General features: G+C 42.3%; 1 protein-coding gene across 16 annotated transcripts in view; it reads left to right on the top strand.

Moving 5' to 3' along the window:
* The window catches only part of PHF21A (PHD finger protein 21A), a 237721-nt gene that overhangs the window by 32719 nt on the left and 191573 nt on the right, over positions 1-13429 (top strand). For 14 of the 16 annotated variants that reach the window (XM_059722791.1, XM_059722795.1, XM_059722794.1 and 11 more), the window contains exon 2: positions 5693-5773. The gene's annotated coding sequence lies outside the window, so the exon portion shown is untranslated. The remainder of the gene's footprint in view (positions 1-5692; positions 5774-13429) is intronic. The other 2 variants (XM_059722793.1, XM_059722792.1) reach the window with 1 other exon arrangement.

The following is a 13429-nucleotide window of genomic DNA, read 5'->3' as shown; positions in this document are numbered from 1 at the left end:
ACTTACAGGCAGGATATTATGTGCTCTTTACTTAATCCAGTTTGGTTACCCAACAGTTCTGATAAGGTGAGAATTGGTAATTAAGTAGTTCTGAGAAGTAGGCTTTTTTTATGCAAATGCGCACACTGCTTCCGGTCAGTAGTTGTAATGGGCCCAGAGCTAAAGTCAGGGCCTTGTTATACCTCACATTGAGTTTTACAGATGTTGTTGGTGCTAGTGCTAGCTGAGTTTGAAGCAATCACTTCAGCCCAGCAGGGTCCTGCAGGACTGAATGGTAGGGATCCCTTACTGCTTCAGGGCTGCTGCTTTTTTGGCCCAGAGAGAAGCAATGGCAGCAGTGATCGGGTAGGCAGGTTATCCCTTCCCTGCCTGCTCCCTGGGACAGACAGTGGGTAGCCACAAGTAAAGGGAAGGGGGGCAATGAGTGGGGATCTCGGGTGCTGGTGGGGGAGGGCAGTGGGCCTGATCTGGGCCAGCAGGGGTAAGAGGACGGGTAGGATGTTTATACTAAGGTGGTCAGAGATAATCCTGTCCTGGAGCTGCATAGCAAGTGCTTAAAACTAGTTTCAGGTTTTTAATGTGCGGACAATCCAGGGTTTAAGAGTGCCAGGAGCTGCTCAAAATTACTGGGTAACAAGGCATTAGAGCTTGTGCTTCTGCTCCTTTACTTTTTTCCCTACCTAGGATTATCTTGAATGTTCTTCAGAGCTGAGACCTTGCTTTTAAAACTGTCCTGCCTTTCTAGGTCTCCAGGTTCCACAACCCAGTGAGGCGCCTTCCAAACGGATTGCAATCCAGGAGGATTTGTCATCATCACTCTTGAAATTAAAGAGAGATTGATAGTCCATAGAAATGTCTTAATCCCACTTTACTTTGTAACTTCTCAGGACACTTGGATCCTGTTAGTCCCACTCAAAATGTTAGGAGATGTGTATTCAAACTGCGCTTTTGTCTGGAATCCTGGTCTTAACAGGCAATTTTTAGTTCATTTTCCTGTAGTACTGAGTGAATGCTTGATAGCTCTTATTCATTCAATCTTTTAAAATAATGCTTTTGGAAATCTAGCTCCCTCCAAGGCACAAATGTGACAACTCTTCATTTCTTTCAAATAGCAGAATTATTGAAGGGGGGGAGGGGGAAGAGTAGAATCCATAAAGAAAATATGTGAACAAGGCCTTCCAAAAGTTTTCGTTCAAGTAGATAAAGCCAGCAGAACGGCACTAGCATTTCTGGGTGTTCAACCTGTAACGCTTCTGGTTTCAGGCAGAAATCTCCTTTGTAACACCTTAGTTCGTTGCAGGTATTTTGGTTCGGACTTTGGATACAGACTATCATTTTCCAGAGACAACTTTATGTAAGCACTTTTTGAATAGATCAAGCTTTTGAGAACTGAAATGTTCTGAAAAAAACATTTAAGGGTTGTTCAGGCCTAATCCAGTCCCCTCTCTACTAGAGTTCTTTTGCAAGTGGAGAATTTTTGTAAGTTCCAGAAACCCATCCCTGTTGAAGGAAGACTGTCTTCCTTTCAACTGAGTACCACATCAGACAGATACTCAAAATGATCCATATATGATAACTCATAGAATTTCAAATCCTCTCGTCCCTCCCTTCCTTCTTCCTGTCCTCTCCTGCTCTCCAATTCTGGACAGCATGGCAAAACACATCTTCTTAGGGACTGTGATTTCTTTGTCAGCATGTGAGACATTTAGATTTCTGTTAGTCTTCCTAGTGGAAAAGAGAGCAAGAATTTGCTCCCACAGACCCAAGATCTGCGTAGAAAAGTTGCCATAAGGAAAGGTTATTCCCTACAAAGTAATCTTCCATTGGAATTGAAGCGGAATCAGTAGATGATAAAATTCCTTCCATCATGAGTATAACCATCTCTTCTGGGGTGCAAATCCTTGTAATGTTTATTGAAAGGGAAGTTTTTGAGTGACTTGCTCACGATTTGATTTAACAAACACACAGATCAAGTATGAGGCATAGAGGCTAGTATGTGACTTGGGACAGGGGGTTATTCTAGTAATCTCAACACAACATCCAGTTTCTGTATTTGCAGTCAGTACAGAGCACCATATTTAGCCTGTTCCAGAATTTCCAAATATATTGTTGCTCTGCACACACAAAATTAGTCATGTATTCTTAATTCAAAGACAGAATTAAGAAGTACTGAGCAATAGGGGGGGAAAAACCCCCTCCCATTCTTTGAGCAGCAGTGTCCATCTGTGGATATAAGTGACTTTTGGAGGGGGGAAGGAAGTAAAAGATAACAACTGGGTTAGCTGGCACAAGCTGCAAGCAGGAGATTGGGAGCTAAATCCACAGATATTTTCAAGCAGGTAATAGAAGAATAGATTCACTTGTGGGAGGAACAATTGGACAATGAAGCTGTGCTCCCAAAAGGGTGGACAGTTTTCTTGGACAGGCAGTGCTGCCTTTTTATGCCTATCCTCCTTTCCTTCTAATTGCCAAGGTAGCCACAGAGAAAGAGAGAGAGTGAGGTATAGAAAATGATTTTTCCTGTAAACTTATCTCCTACAAGCGGGTGCCTGCTACTCTGTCAGTCTACTTGGTACTTATTTTAACAGACAGTTTGAACCTGAAATTTCTGCTCTTAGAATGGAAAGATCTTATTTTTCTTCATAGGGTGGATCTGGACGAGAAAGTAAAATGCTTTGCTGGTTTAAACTTTGTTATTTTGTTCCGTGTTCAGGAGGAAAAATCCTCCCCGGTTATTGCTTTCTGCTGCTGTTCTGTAGTTCTTCAGTTGTGGCAATAGGTTTGGGCTTCAGGTGTAAGCAGTTCTTATGTTATGGCAGCAAGGGGAGCTGGGAAGGAGATGTGCACAAACCAAAGCCTGTCTTTCTCCTTTTCCAAAAAAAATAAAAACCTATTAAAAGGAAAGAAAAAAACCACGTTCTCCCTAAAATTTGGAATAAAGGTAGAAAGCCATCAGAACTAGACGGACAGAGGGGAAAAGTGTAGTTTAAAGAGCTAGTTTTTGTTTCCAACTAAGATGAAAACAGGAAGGCTATGGGACAGTCCAAATGCTGTTACTTAAACTTTGCAACAGCAGTGATTCAATAGTGCTTTTCCAAAAATAAAGGAAAGTGGGTTCTCCCAGTGTTACAACTTGTTCTGGTAGGAATGCTGAAAATCAAAAAATTCAAATTGGCTCTAGGTAGGAGAAATACTTGTCACGAGGAATCTGGCTTCAGTGAGGAATCATGGTTTTTCCTGAGCATGAACAAAATTGGATAGAAAATTTTAAACTGAAAATATTTCTGAACATGTGTAGACAATTTGCCTATTTTTAGCTTTAAAAAATGATCCTCCCCTACTCTGTGTTGGTGGTGTTTCCTGGCCAATAGACCATGGATTGGTGTTCTGAAGCTGCTGCTGGAGTAGCCTGTACAAAAGGTGGTTAATGTCTTTTTTTTTTAAAACCTGTGGAAAATAATTGTGTTTTACAAAAGAGCAGCAGAAAGTTAATAGGTATGAATAATAGAAAATATTGTGACGTTATGTTGTGGCAGCAAGGGGAGTTGAGAAAGAGATGTACACAAACCAAACCCCATCTTTTCCTGCTTGGTGTAGGGAGCTGGACCTGCTGATCTTCCAAGGTCCCTTCCGACCTTACGATCTATGAATTGGGGTTTTTCAGCCATTTTTACTGAATTTCCATAACATGCCCTAAATGTTAAGATTTAAAACAAAACATAAAACTTCTTGTTGACAGCTTTGTATCTTTATACCAGCGTGCCTCTTGGGGTAACAAGGAACAGCGGTCACAAACTGACAGGGAGCAGATTTAGGGTGGACATCAGGAAGAACTTTTTCACAGTAAGGGTGGCCAGAATTTGGAATGGACTTCCAAGGGAGGTGGTGCTCTCCCCTACCTTGGGGGTCTTTAAGAGTAGGCTAGATAGGCATCTGGCTGAGGTCATCTGACCCCAGCACTCCTTCCTGCTCAGGGCAGGGGGTCGGACTCGATGACCTGTTGAAGTCCCTTCCAAGCCTAGCATCTATGAATCTTGGAATTCTGTAAATTAATATATGTTGCTCCCACTTAAGCTTGGTGTTGTAGAAAATACACTTTTGATGCTGGTGGTTAGAGATTAAATTTCTCCATTCCTGCTATTCTTGTCACTAATATGTAAACTTCCAGTTCTCAATAATATATATTTTTTTAATATTACATTAAAATAGAGAGAGACATTAAAAAAATAAATAAAGGCATAGTACATTAAAACAATGTTTAAAGTTGTAGTAATATGAACTTGGCCATCTCTTGTGCAGTGCTCATGTCTAAAAACTTGAATGGTAACTGGTTTGACTGTTAGACTTTGCTTTGGTCCTGCACTAACATTTCCCTGTCTATAATGCAATAACTTTTGATTGCCATATCTGACTGATTCCCACATTTCAGAGAGTAGGTAGAACCATATTGATTTTAGTGAAAATAGAAAAACACAGCAGAATAAATGTGGATAATGGAGCCCTTACTATCTAACTAATAAAGCCATCAGCCTTAGTCGGTGTGTATAATTATTTGTAGGTAAATGAACTAGTTGGTCTCGCCCATTAACAGCTTTAACAGTGTCCCTCATCTTGGGTCTGTCTTGTCCCTCAGTACAGTTTAAAAGTGCTGATGCTCTGAATGACTTGTCTCTGGGTAGGAAAAAAAATGGGATTTTGAGGCACTCCTTGACATAAGGGTGTGGAGGGAGGAGTGTCATTTGGGAAGGGTATGGAGCCTTGGGTGGGAAGAATACCAGAAGAAACTGTATGCTTTCTCCGCAGGAAAAAAAGAGGGAGTGTACAGGCTCTCCCAGTGTGTGGAGGAAGGAAGTGTGAGGAGACATGTAGAACTCTAACAAAAAATAGGGATGATAGTCACAGAGAGTCCCTGAAATAGAGGAGTATGAGAGTGAATGGGGTGGAATGGAGGATTGTAAGAAATCCTGGTATGTGCAACATGCTTAGTCTGCTAAAACAGCAATCAGTGGTCCTCTAGCTTTTAATGAGAAAAGTAAGGGGAGAACAGAAAGAGACTTTGGCATAGTCTAGACCAGTGTTTTTCAGCCTGTGGACCCCTGGGGTCAAAGATGACTAATTTAAAAGTGTGAATACCCACACTTACAACTTAAAGGGGTCTCCACCTCCATTAGAAATTTCCAAAGGGGTCTGTATCTCCATTCCAATGTTTTAGGGGTCTGCAAATTAAAAAAAATGTTGAAAACCATTGGTCTAGACTTTTACCATCAAGCCTTTATTTATCCTGATGACTTGGTTCTTGTGGATCAGTGTTTATACTTGATTGGTTTAATGTCCCTGTAGTTTTACTCACACTCTCTCTCTCTCTCTCTCTCTCTCTCTCTCTCTCTCTCTGAATTAGATGAGGAGAAGCAAGCATAAACGTTTGCATGGTTCAGCCTAAGTATGGCTTAGACTTGTTAGCATTTGTCCAGTTCTCCGATTTGACTGGCGTGTGTTTGTTTGTATCGGAATATGAAAAGGGTTTTTGGTGCATGTTTTCTGGTTTAAAAAATATGCTAACCCTGTCCTTGAGACATGCTTGCGGGTGTGGAGGCAAGTTCAGAAATCACCTCAAGCAAAAAAATTACTATGGGGTGAGGGGAATTCTGTGCTTTCTTGTTTCTGAAATATATTTACTTTTTTTTTTTTGTAGGTCAAAAGGGGACAACTTATTTTGCTGCCCATTGAATGCAATACTGTGGTGGAGATATAAGGAAAGGCTGAACACAGTAAGGTGCAGTACTTTTTTTTTTTTTTTTTTTTTTTTTTTAGTTAATTTTTGGTTATTTACAGGTACCTGTGATTTGTAATCTGCTCATCTGGAAGTCCTTCATGATTATTCTCGACTGTCATCCAGTAAGAATGTGTATGCATTTTATAAAATATATTATAGAATAGCTGTACCTGTACAACTCCTGGCTTTTTAGCTCTTCGCTCCAGTATTTTTAAAATGGTACTGATTTTTATATTAGAAGTCTCTGCCAACTATGACCTTTTTTGTATGCCTTGTCTTTCTAAAATTCAGCTTTTTAGTTTTTGTTTTTTTAAATATAATTTTTAAAATTAATTTGGCATCTAAAAGTAGCTTTTTAGGGCCAAATATTGCACTCTGATATATAGCAGTTCTGTTTCATTCACAGACGTGTAAATATACATACAAGTGTGATGTTGGGCTCCTAGCTTGAATACTGCTTGCTTTGGCTAGACTGTCAGTCTATCTCCCCTCTCTTCACCTCCTCCTTCTCCCCCCTCATTGTTCACATGTATATGTAAATGCCTGCTGTTCATGGGGATTACTTGCTAACATCAATTGGGGGTGGGAATGGAAAGGGGTTCTGTATACGCACTGGAATGTAGTCATTGTCTGCTCCTCTGCTATCAAGCAACTGAGTTCTGTAGTTCGGTTTTATACCCTGATCAAGCCCATGTTATTGGAATTTGTTCTCCTTTCAGCGCACCAGGATTTGCAGACCATTAGAAATCATTTGCATATAGACAAATATAAAAGCAGATACCTTGGACTGTCATGGAGATGACTTGTTGGATTTCTGTTCTTGCTGACAAGAGCATTAGCCTTAATGCTTTTGGTTCAGTTAATGAAACATGAGCCATGTGAGCATGGGCTATCAACTATTTTCAAATTACAATCTAGATTTTTTTTTTTTTTTCCTTAAGCCTTGCAAAAATCCTACTTGCCTACAGTGGATGTAATACTGCTTTTTGACTGACAAAACATGCTTAAATAATAACTACATGGTATGAAATTAATTATTTTTATCACTTACTACATGTGGTAGAGCCCATAATATACTGTGGCTTCCAAACACTCTGGAAGGCTGGTTGATGGTCCAAGGAACTTGAAATTGTACAGCAGAGGTCAAAAGGAGGAGGAAAATAATATGCAATTTTATACATGTAAAATTAAACACAAAAGAAACCTAAAAGAATAATATTAGGATTGTAAAGCAGAGCATTCAAAAAGGAGAAAATGTTAGATGTAAAACTGCAGAGCAAGCTTTACATCTATCCACCTATGGGTCCATCCTGCATATTAAATAAGTGAGAGGGTTCTATTGGATTGGAAAAAAGTGTCCTCATGTAATTTAAGCTGTAATACAATGTGTACCCATAAATGGCAGAAGAGCTGTTGCAGTCTGATATTCTCTTACTTTCTGGATTTTGCAACTTAACTGCCACTACTGCCATTACTTCATGTAATTTTTTGTGTGTAATTTTAGTTCTTGAAAAAGGGAAAATGCAAAAACTGTGTCTAGTGTCTAACTGTAACAACTTCTAACATCCTCAACAGATTTTGAAGACCTCGGCAATTTAAGTGACAGCTGATTACAGTTACCTGGCAGTAGGAAATGACTCTAGGGTGGGAGATGAACTGTTGGGACTCGGTGCTATACCTGAAAGAAAGGTGGTTGAGGGAGGTCAACTTAGCTTGTCCCATGGGAACTAAGGGATTCTTGCTGTGAGTGATGTTTCTAGAAGCCAGGATAGGCCACTTGAGTGACTGGTGTGGACTGGATAAGTTGTTGGGGGATCCTAACCCGGCTCCTTGTTGTCTCTACTTCCATGGCTGCAATTCTGTATAGCAACTAGCAGTGCTTCTCAGCCATGGTGCTGTGACACCTGGGATTCAGTAAGATCCTTTGAAGGGCCTTACAGTGCCTGGCCCCTGAGAGAGGAAGCAAATATTAATGCATATTTCTGGCACCCGTGTCTGCCCAAGTATCTCAGCAGCTCTCCTTGCAGCCCCTCCCATCAGCTCTGAGCATTGTAGTATTAGGGGAATGAGCTGTTCTGGAAAGAGCAGCCCCTGTGCTGACTATCCCTGTGTTCTGAGCAGCATCCTCTGCTGTGAGTAGGCAGATATAGGGCAGTGCTTTTACAGCCTGATTTCTTCCCCCACTCTTTCTTCCCCCACTCCCCCACAGAAATGGGATGCCACTAAATTTTGAAAAGTTAGTGAGGGGTGGCTCGGTCTTAAAAGGCTGAGAAACCACTGTTCCAAGTACCACTAATGCAGTGTGTTCTGCTGATGCTTTGGCAGTGGCATAGGTCTGGTCATTAGAACGTGTGTGTTCTGTGATTTTGGAAGACTGTCAGCTTTTTTCTGAGGCACACAATTTGGGAGGAAGGGGGAATGATGACTTTAATCAGTTTGTATTCATTCTTTTGCCAAGCTTATTATTTCAAGGGTTCTTCTAGATCACAAATGTCTCCTCTCCTGGATTTTAAAACCTTGCACAGATTATAAAGGGAAGTATTGGAGCTTTTGTCAGGGGAGGTTGGAGGTGCATTGGATGTCCTACACGTCAGTGACCTTGCTGAATTTGGCCCACAGCAGCTTGGGGAATCTGCAGCATGCTACGGCCACAGCAGCAGAAGAGGTATCCCCAGCATCCTACTGCATTCAGTGTTTTTCTCTCTGCAGTAGAGGCAGTATCCCCAGTGCCTGTCTCTTTTTGTACATCCCTTTTACAGCAAGTGCTGATCACTGGAGAAGAGCAGGGGCCTGCATCACAGGCTGGATTACAAGCAGCGGCTCACGGTAGCAAAAGGTTGCCTACTCCTGTCTTAAGTGTATAGTTATTCATCTTCCTAGCTAAAACATGTACAGGACCTGTATAATTGATTTCTCATACAGGTATTCTGCTCCACAGATGTGATGGCTTCACCATGTCTAACTGGGTTAGCTGGTTCTCATGTCTTCCAAGTTTCTGTTCGTGAAGGTTCCCAAAGTAAGGTGTGTTGCACTGTTTGAGGAACAGCTACAATATACCTTTTTGATATGAGCAGCTGAATTGGTATGGGCTGTCTGCTGCCTAAAATTTCCTGAATTCACTGACAAACAGTACCCGTGGACTGCCCAACACTGTCAGCGTAAGCCAGGAGAAAATGCTGCTTTCTCTTCACTGAATTTTGCTAGCTGTACTTGTATCAAACATACCTTAGGGCTTGTTTATACTTAATGTGGGTCTACCTCCAGTGTACCTGGAGTGCTAACATCATATAGTCAGAGCCTCTGTCAACACCTGTTAAGACATCCTGTTTTTTAGAGAGTTGGGGGGCATCTGTGGTGAAAAATACTAGTCTAAGCCTGCCATTCCACCCCTCCTTCTCTTCCTAATCAGTCTGTTTACTGCAAACTTTTATTTTATATAAATATCTAATTTCTTTTACAGATTTTATTATATAAATAATATACTGGTGTTTAGCCATCCTCTTAAAATTTAAAAGCTTTTATATAGCACCTTTTATAGACTTCAATCCTGAAAATAGTTGCATATATTTAAAGTTAGACGGGTTTTGTACTTCTAGTGAAGTCACTGTGACTAGTCACACTTCAGAAAAAAATATTTGTAAGAGAAGGACCTTTACTTTAATAATAGGCCCATGAAAGAGGCAAATATTCTTCTCATTTTGGAAAATAGGACGAAGAGGTTAAAATTGACTTCCAAAGAGTGCAAGTATTTGTACTTTTCTTGGTTTTTATATGGAAATGTAGAAGCCCTTTAAAGAATATGTAGAACTTTTTCTTCTTTTAGTAAAATAAAAAGACATACAATTTATTAATCCCCTGCTTTTTCTGGATCATGCTGCTGGTGTCTGCAAAACTTGCAGAATTATGGTGTTGCAGATACTAAGCAAGCGAAACCTGCTTAAACTGGAATAAGTGACTTGTTTTTTATTATGACTATTTAAAATTCTGGTTTTGGCTTTTGTTAACACCTAGTTAATTCAAAACAGCTGGAAGAAAAGTTTTGTTAAAGACTTGAGTTAAAGAGTATTGTCAACCTCAGGTGCTCAACAATTGTGAATCTGTCCCTCCTAATCATGAGATTTGGTTTAAGAATAATGAAACATGCATTTGCTTCCTGGGTTCTGAGCCTGTAGTAAATGCTAACATTTTTCTCTGCAGTGTGATTTTTTTTTTTTTTTTTTTTTTTCCTTCTTTAATGGAAACCAAAATTATTGGAATAAATACATGGCTCCACTAACTATTGTGGGATTTGCAGTAAAACTGTATAAGTTGGCTACACTGATTTTAGGTTTGGAAGCTTCCAGACCTAAATCTCTGAGGCCTTCTAAAGAAGACCTCTGCTAAAATGCAAAAGGCAACAAGTCTTGCCTTTTTTACATTTTACAAATGCTTCATTTCTACTTGCTAATGTTTTACTTTGGAACTTTTTCTATTTTTAAGTAAAGCCCTCAAAATAAAATTATTAACTTTCCTAATTCCTTTACTAGTAAAAGGGGCCACTTTTGAGCACTGTTTTAAGGTTTCTTGACTTTTTTTTTTTTAATTTTTATTTTTTTCCTTGAGTGTTTTATCCACGTGTATGTATATGTATAAATAAAAACCAAAAATACACACACTAATATATTAGTGTGTGTATTTTTGTCGTCTTTTTCTCCTTAGGTTGTGTGCACTTGAAGTCACAGTATTGTTTTGCTTTTTGGTCAGATGGGGCTTGTCTATAGTTCCAGTAGATTAGGGGCGGGCAATTATTTTGGGCGGAGGGCCGCTTACCCAATTTTGGCAGGCTGTCGAGGGCCACATGGGTAGCACCGCCCCTTGACAGGTGCTCTGCCTCCTAGTCACCATCTTGGGACCAGTGTCCCAGGGCTAGCACCGGTGGGGCCCAAAGCGGGGCACAGGCTGGCAGGGGTATTTAGAGCTGGGCTGCACCAGCAGGGAGCGGGGGGAGCTGGCCTGGCTCCATAGAGCCCCTGCTGGCTGGGACCCCGCGCTCCTGCCACCCTGCTCTGGGCCCCACTGGCACTGACCCTGGGACACCGGTGCAGGCCCCATGCTCCTGCTGGCTCCCTGCCCACTCACTCCCAGTGCCCCCCAGCCCTGCAGTACAGCCAGGGGGCAGTGCACAGCCCTGACCCCCTGCTTGCTGGCAGGGAAGAAGCTGGTACTGAGTGAGGGGAAAAGCAGCCCCTCACCTGCCCCATGGCCGGCGCTCCCTGTTGCAGGCACTCGGAGCCCACACGGGGCTGTCTGGAGCAGGCACAGGCAGCCCGACTTGGACTGCAAGCAGCTACAGCATGGGGCACCGGCCACAGGGCAGGCGAGCGGCCACTTTTCCCTGCGCTCAGCACCAGCTTGTAACCCTACCCTTCTGCCAGCCTGGGCCCTGTGCTGGCTCCGGTCTTGCCCATCGGAGCTGCGTGCGGCAGCTGCAGCCCCCCCACTTGCTGCGCTGAGCAGTGTTGGCTGCTACTGCCCACCCGGAGCTTGTGTGCTTGGTAGCTCAGAGGTGACAGTGGCAAACACTGTCTGGCGCAGCAAGCGAGGGGGCCATGCGCAGCTGCTCGCAGCCCATGTGGGGCTGCCTGTGCCTGCTCCAGACAGCCCCAGGCAGGCTGTGAGCAGGTGCAGTGCAGGGTGCCGGCCACAGGGCAGGCGAGGGGCCGCTTCCTTCCCCCCCCCCCCCCGATCAGCTTTTTGCCAGGCCACTTTTCCCTGGGCTCATTCTCTGCCCGGGGTCCTCCCCTGCCCTCTGCCCCCTTACCTGAGCTTCCCATGCTGGGGCAGTCATGTGGTCCCAGGCCAGAGGCTCCTGCTGGGGCTTCTGGTGGGGCTGGGCTGGCCCTACTGTTTTGGGTACTTGCTGGGCTTCCCCTGGGTCCTACTGCCCTTGGTTCCTGTCTTTTTTTTTGACAGGATCCAAGGGCAGATAAATATTTATTTTCTAAATTTTTTAGGGGCCTCGCGGGCTGCATCCGGCCCACGGGCCATATTTTGCCCACCCCTGCAATAGATAGTAGTCACAGTAGTCCTAATGCTCTGCTCATGCATAAAAGGTTTAGTCGTCCACTCTACCCTTTGATTCTTTGCTGCCTTAGCTGCAATATATAGTGTTTGCATTTTAGTGCACTTTAGTGTAGCTGTCTTCCCCTTCCCACTTGTAACTATTAATATTAGTATTATTTTCTTGTTGGCATATTTTGATACAGGGGAACCTGAAACGTATCGTGTGGTATCCATCTTCTATTCCCTACCCCTCATCTTACTGATGCCTAAATGCAAGTCTCTGGTTTTAATAATGTTTCTCAACGAAGGAGGAAATACCTATAAACAGCAGGCATCATGGATGTCTTTTGTATATGGGAGAATCCCATATCTCCATAAATGTAGCATCTGTAAATACTACTTGTAGTGCACTTTCCATAGCATGGCTCTGTAGCTTTTAAATTACTCTTTTTTTTTTTTTAATGACCTGCTCCATGAGCTAGATGGGCTTCAAACTTTGCTGTTCAGTCTCTTTGGACACTATCTTTCTTGTCCTCATGAGCTCAGAATCTTAGACCATGAAAACACACATACACCCACCTACCCACCTGCAGAGGTGGGTAATACAAGGCATGGAAGTTGTCTCTTATTAAAACCTCTGTCAGGGGAAGACCCCCAAACCCTCCACCCACTTCTACTCTAGGCCTTGGAATCTCCTTAGAATTAATAAAATTACTTTAGAAGATCTGAATGAGCCTGTTACTGAGGTTTTGATACTGTATCATTATGATAAACTGTCTACTACCTTGACACCAGGTATTTCAGTGTTTGCTCCCCAATACTGTCCGCTTCAGTAGTTTCTATAATATTTAATGTTGTCAACACCAATGAAATATACCCTTACTGTATGCATTGGTAGGAAGTGTATTAGTCATAATTTAACTTATGCTCTTAATTCCCACTTCAGTATTTGGCCCTGACCTGCTTGATACTGGTGAGGTATGCAGTGATGGTACACCGATGCCTTTTTAAAAAGAATTCTGAATCTACCCTCCTGTTTAAATGCATCGTGTTCTATCATTTGGTACTGTACCTACAGTATCTTCAGTCTCAGTGGTGTCCCTGATTTTTTTGACTGCTTTTAGTCTCTCAGCAGGCTAGCTTGCCCCCTTTAGATGCAGAATGTTCTTTTTAATTTTCATCTGAGTCCTAGAGGAGTGAATTGGATTCTCATATGCATTCTAAAAGCTTTCTTTAGAATTTCATTTTTTTTAATAGCCTGGGGATTCATCCACCTCCTGGAATGGGAGATCAAGGCATGAGACCATGATGTGCCCTTCTTGTAACTTGTGGGATCTGTACCAATAGTGCCCAGCCTCTGTACCCAATACCATGCCCTGCAGGAAAATCCTCCTCTGCCGCAACTCCACAAAGTGTTCGTTCTTAGCTTTTTCCTTTGGTTTCATTAGAGCATACTTATAAGGAAAAGGTCCCTCATGTTGGAGCTAGCTGTGGGTCTAGCTACATTAACCTCAACCCTAGATTAAGCTGTTCCTTTGTTCCATCCCATCCCAACTAAGGATGTGTAAATATCACTATAAAAATTATCTGTTTACTCTCCTCTAATTATTGGTT

The sequence above is a fragment of the Alligator mississippiensis genome, chromosome 2 (assembly GCF_030867095.1).
Source record: "Alligator mississippiensis isolate rAllMis1 chromosome 2, rAllMis1, whole genome shotgun sequence".
NCBI lineage: Eukaryota > Metazoa > Chordata > Crocodylia > Alligatoridae > Alligator > Alligator mississippiensis.
Note: the sequence above shows the minus strand (reverse complement) of the source record. Positions and strands in the feature narration are given on the sequence as shown.